The 5970-nt window shown below is 24.7% G+C and overlaps 1 long non-coding RNA gene across 1 annotated transcript in view; it reads left to right on the top strand.

The window, feature by feature from the left end:
• The window catches only part of LOC136090271 (uncharacterized), a 1303-nt gene extending 210 nt beyond the window's left edge, over window positions 1-1093 (top strand). The window contains exons 1-3 of the long non-coding RNA XR_010643301.1: window positions 1-406; window positions 708-770; window positions 855-1093. The exon at window positions 1-406 is cut by the window's left edge and continues 210 nt beyond it. This is a non-coding gene — a long non-coding RNA (uncharacterized LOC136090271). The remainder of the gene's footprint in view (window positions 407-707; window positions 771-854) is intronic.
• Window positions 1094-5970: the final 4877 nt, after the last annotated feature.

Here is a 5970-nt window from a genome sequence, read left to right as displayed (position 1 = left end):
GATTTAGATCAAAGAAATAGCAACACTAGAAAATCTTGTTGCCAAAACAGTTGGCGACTCACCATTTAAGATTTGTGTTAAAAATTTGTGATTTAAGGTAATTATTTAATAATCATATTATTATATAAGTTTTTATTTGTTTCTTTTTAGCTAAATTTAGTGTCGCTAGCTATTAATGGAGAAAATATCGACTTATTCATTAGATAAAGTTGCGTGCTCTTACCCAGTTTCCTTCTTCATGTTTCAATCATGTATATTTTAGTGACCTCATCCAGGTGACAATTTTACTAAATTGAAACATGAAAGTTACATGTTAAAATATCGTGTATTTTGGAACTTTTTTTATTTCCAATAAAAGCCTGAGATTAGAAACTTGGAAAGATATTCTTTATTGTTATCACAAAAGGTGAGTAAAGGTCTTTTTCTAATCACGCACATTAGTTACTAACTTTATAAATCGATATAGATATATCTATAGATAAATATTAGATATAGATATATATTGAAAAACAATATTTTTTTAAACTTGTATTTTTTGTTTTGTACGTCTTTTTTTAATTATCTGTCAACTTTTTTGTTATATCTTTTTTTATCAAATTCTTATTTATTTTTTAGTAATCAGAGTATAAAATTAGAAGGCAAATGACTTTTTTTATTTTTTTACATTGTATATAGTATTGTTTTCTTAAAATTATTTAATGATTTAGATACAAGAAAACAAATAGCAACACTAGAAAATCTTGTTGCCAAAATAGTTGGCTACTCACCAAGTAAGATTTGTTTTAAAAGTTTGCGATTTAAATAATTATTAAATAATCATATTATTATTTAAGATTTTATTCGTTTCTTTTTAGCTAAATCTGATTCATGAGATAAAATTTGATGCTCTTGAAGGAGAAAATATCGAATGATTCGTTAGATTATGTTTGAAGTGTGCTCTTTGTGGATTGAAGCGTGTTCTTCGTAAGTCGCAGATCTATGACCTTGTACTTATTACTTATTGGATATAAGGAGGATATTTTAATAAACGTGCAGCTTTTATTACAAATTCAAAATATCTATGTCAAGAACTAATATACTGACTAATAAAACCATGTAATTTAATAGGTATTAAATACTTCCTCGACGATAAGTATTTTTTCTTTACACGAATCCAAGCATTTCGTAATTATAAAGCATAATTATTGCTTAAATATTACGTGCCAAAATTGACGTAAAAAGTACGTTTTTTGGACAGCTCATAGGGACCGAAAAATCACTTAAATATAACATGCCAAAAGTAACGTGAAAAACACGTGAATTGGTCATTTCATGGGGACCAAAAAGTCACCTAAATGTTACGTGCCAAAATAACGTGAGATTTACGTTTTTGTCACGTCGCTGTGCCTACTGGGATGTTAAGAATGTATTTAAAAGAAAGAATCAAATGCAATTACTTTAGAATAAATATGATATATAAACGTCTGCAATTTAACTCATTAGCTTAACCACTAGTTTACCATTGAGGTCAAAAATTAATAAAAATTAAAACAATTTATTACAATTATTATTCAAAATAAAAACCTCTAACAATTTAATTTAGGATTTAAAACCTAAATTAAATTGTTAACTTTGCTAAAACCTAAAATTTATTATTCAAAATTATTATTCAAAATAAAAACCTCTAACAATTTAATTTAGGATTTAAAACCTAAATTAAATTGTTGACTTTGCTAAAAAAACATAGATATTATTAATTATTAATATTCAAATGTTGGTCAATAACGGACGCTACTTTGGATTAGTCTTAATGACTATTTGTGGCTGTTCCTATGCTAAGCCAACAATATCTTCGGATAAAAACATTGTATAGAAAAATATAGCATGAAAAATTTAAATAAAAAAAAAATAAAAAAAAAAATATTCATATTTTTTTAGCAATGTCAGTATATTTTTATCTAAAGTAATAAAAAAGATGAAACCATTTAAGAACAAATTTAAAAATCTAAGTATATATTTAGATACTTTAAAAAGAAGTATAACACAACATTTTTTTGACAACTTCCAACATAATTTTTTTACTTTCTACTGCTTTTTTCTGTTTTACTATTTTCTATACCTTATTTTTTTATCTAAAAGCAAAAATACATATAGATACATATAGAAATATAAAATATACAAATAAATATATAAATATATACAAATATATAAATATATAAAATATATACAAATATATAAATATATAAAAATATACAAATACATATAGAAATATAAAATATACTGAAATATACGCAAATTTACGTAAATACACTTACATGTCTACAAATAACAGTCTTATTTTATTTAAAGAAAAGGAAACAGGCTATAAAAATTAGAAAAATATAAACAATGAAAACAAACAAACATTTATAATTTCTATTTTATATAAATAAAAATAAATGTTTGTTTGTTATGGACTCAAAGAAGGTAAGGATGATGACATCATCCTTACCTTCTTTGAGTCCCTGACTGATTATAACAGTATATATATATATGTGTGTGTATATATATTATAAATAAAAAAAATTAAAAATGTTTTTCATCAAGGTTTTTTTTTAAGTTTACGATGTTATTTATTTTATATAAAAAGTTGTAATATTGTTTAATCAGCAAAATAAAAGTTAATAAAAAACAATATATATATATATATATATATATATATATATATATATATATATATATATATATATATATATATATATATATATATATATATATATATATATATATATATATATATATATATATATATATATATATATATATATATGGCGCTACTGCAGTTTCTCCCCCCCCCTTTTTTTTATTGCTGATTATGATAGAGTATTTTATGCTGATTAAGAATCGTATAAAAACATAGGTCTGAAAATCAACAAAAAGTGCTCTAATTCGCTGTTGAAGTTTAAAAAAATATTGAATTTAAAATCGCCATTTTTTCTTTTCAACGATGAATTTAAATTCGCCATTTTTTTAAAACGTTTTAAATCAAAGTTTACATTTTGAAATCAATCGCTTAGAAAATCTTTTTTTAGTTACGCAACCCGGTTTTTATTGTCGTCAAAATTAAATTATATTTAAATTAAATGTTTTTAATAATATATTTTATATATTTTTAATTAATTTTTTAAAAATTAATTTAAGATTTTGCTTTTTAAATGTACATAAATCGACTGACAAATAGGGATTGGCGCAATTAAATGTACATGCATCGACTGAAAAATAGGGATTGGCGCAATTGAATGTACATACATCGACTGACAAATAGGGATTGGCACAACTAAATGCACATATATCGACTGACAAATAGGGATTGGCGCGATTAAAAGTACATGATTTGAGACAGGGTTAGGGTTTGGGCCAGAGATAAATCAGAAAATGATGCGCTCAGCATTTTTTAACAGTTTTGCTTTACATTTTTGATAGAAACCATGCTTTTTTAAATTCATCGTTGAAAAGAATTTTATTTATAACCGAGTATGAAAAAATGGCGAACATTAGCGTTTTTTAGAATAATTTTTTAAACTTCAACAGCAATTTAGAGCACTTTTTGTTGGTTTTCAGACCTATGTTTTTATACAATTCTTAATCAGCATAAAATTCTCTATCATATTCTGCAATAAAAAAAAGGGGGGGAGAGAAACTGCAGTAGCGCCTATATATATATATATATATATATATATATATATATATATATATATATATATATATATATATATATATATATATATATATATTGTTAATAAAATGCTAAAATGCCTACATAAATAACATTTCAAAGTGGTTTGGGCTTTTTCAATACTTTAATGGAATAAACATCATTTTAGTTATTGATAAGGAAAAGTATATTTATTCATGCAACTGGAATATATATGTATATATATATATATATATATATATATATATATATATATATATATATATATATATATATATATATATATAGGCGCTACTGCAGTTTCTATATATATATATATATATATATATATATATATATATATATATATATATATATATATATATATATAAAACGCCCAACCATTTATTTCTGACCTGGAAAATTTTGAAAATGATTTATTACACTTAATTAAAACTATAAAATTTCAAAACATAAATAATGAATTCCAAAAACAATTAAAACTAGACATTAATAATATAAAATTGAACCCTAATATTTTAGTTTTTGCTGACAAAACAAGCAACATTTACCAAATTACGCCAGAAACTCATCAAAAACTACTGCGCGATAATATTTCTAATAATTATACAAAAACACCAAAAAACTTGGAAAACGCCATTAATTTAGAAGCTCTAAACATCGCCAAAAATATTAATTTAGATGCGAGAATTGAATCAGTTGCGCCAGCCCAAGCCTTTGTTACACTAAAGCTTAGTTTCCAATAGTTGTAGAAATGTTGTGCAACAGTTGTGCGTTTTTGTTGTACAACAATTGTTGCCGAGATTGGTTTGAATCTATTTCCGCAACCTAAGTTGTGCAACTTACGCAAGAAAATGTTTCCATTAAAAAGCAATATTGTTGCACAACAGTTGTATAACATTTCTACAACTATTGGAAACCAGGCTTAAAAGGTCACAAACCAAATTTTCAAAATAAACTCCCTTGTAGGCAACTAGTACGTTTGTTGTCTTGTGTTACATACTCACCCAACCTTTAGTATTTTAATGACACTTTCTATATTCTACTTTTTCTAAACCGTGTTGTACTTTAGAAATACCGGACACATACAGAACTAAAAGAACAAACGCGAGATGTTTTCTCGTAACACTCTTATTTTTTCAAAGTTTGTGCTTGTTGGCCTGATGTAAAAAAAAATAAAAACTTATGTAGGCACATAATCTACGTTATATTATTTAAATGTTTATACCAGAATCAGCAATCTGCTGCTCGCAAGCAGGTTGCCGACCCTGGTACAATCTTTTTATGCTAAAATTTCAATGTTAGAATGCGATTCTCCAGCTCCATGCACAAATACTATAAAAATATTGAAAACAAGATGTTAGTAGCTCTTTAAGAACTAAAAAAGTTTTATAAATTATAAACTTTTGGTCTTCAGTTTGAAAAGATTGCTAACTCCTTGTTAATACAAGTTGTAATTTGATATGCTCGACTTTAAAATGCATTAATTTGATATACTTTATCAGAATTAGTTTGTATTCAATGTGGAAGTGGATTAGGTCTAGAGTTAAAGTAAGGAGGATTTGCACATTCACGTTTTGTGACTCTGCACTGTACATAAATTATAATAAAAATATTATGGAAAATACTTAACATCTTTTAGGAGTAGGTCTGTTGACGGGCACGTTGGTTACTACGGCTATCTCAAGTTACCTAAATGCTAACGTTATCCATACAAAAACAATAAAAATATATATATTTCATCACTTTCAAATTAATTATATATATATATATATATATATATATATATATATATATATATATATATATATATATATATACATATATATTATGTTTGCAATTATTAATCGTAATAAAACAACTTAAAAGTAAAACCTGCTTTGTGAAAGAAGTTCTTGAAGCTCTTATCAAAAACTTAAATAGTTACAATTTCTTTATCATAGAAAGAGTTTCGGAAAACATCGAGGAATACTCTTCTCCATCAAAGTTTAATGTTTCTCTTTGTTCTTTTGAACTTCATGACTGGAACGATTTTTTTTATTATTGGCATAATATCGACTTGCAGTTCTTCGATAAGTTGAGTGGATTTAATTTTTTTTATCTTCTATCATGCACTGAAAGAAGTTTAAACCAATAATGTTGCATGTAGTAATCACTTTTACTCCTATTCACTTTTTGTTTAGAGCAAGTATTTATAATTTTAAATGGCTATATATATTTAAAAAATATTTGTAAGTTAAAAGTTGAAAAGTTTTTTATTCTTAACATTTTGCTTTTAAACAATTTTTCTTGAAGTT

The sequence above is a fragment of the Hydra vulgaris genome, chromosome 13 (genome assembly GCF_038396675.1).
Source record: "Hydra vulgaris chromosome 13, alternate assembly HydraT2T_AEP".
In the NCBI taxonomy this organism is placed as follows: domain Eukaryota; kingdom Metazoa; phylum Cnidaria; class Hydrozoa; order Anthoathecata; family Hydridae; genus Hydra; species Hydra vulgaris.
The sequence above is the reverse complement of the archived record's forward strand: the minus strand, read 5'-3'. Positions and strand labels throughout refer to the sequence as shown.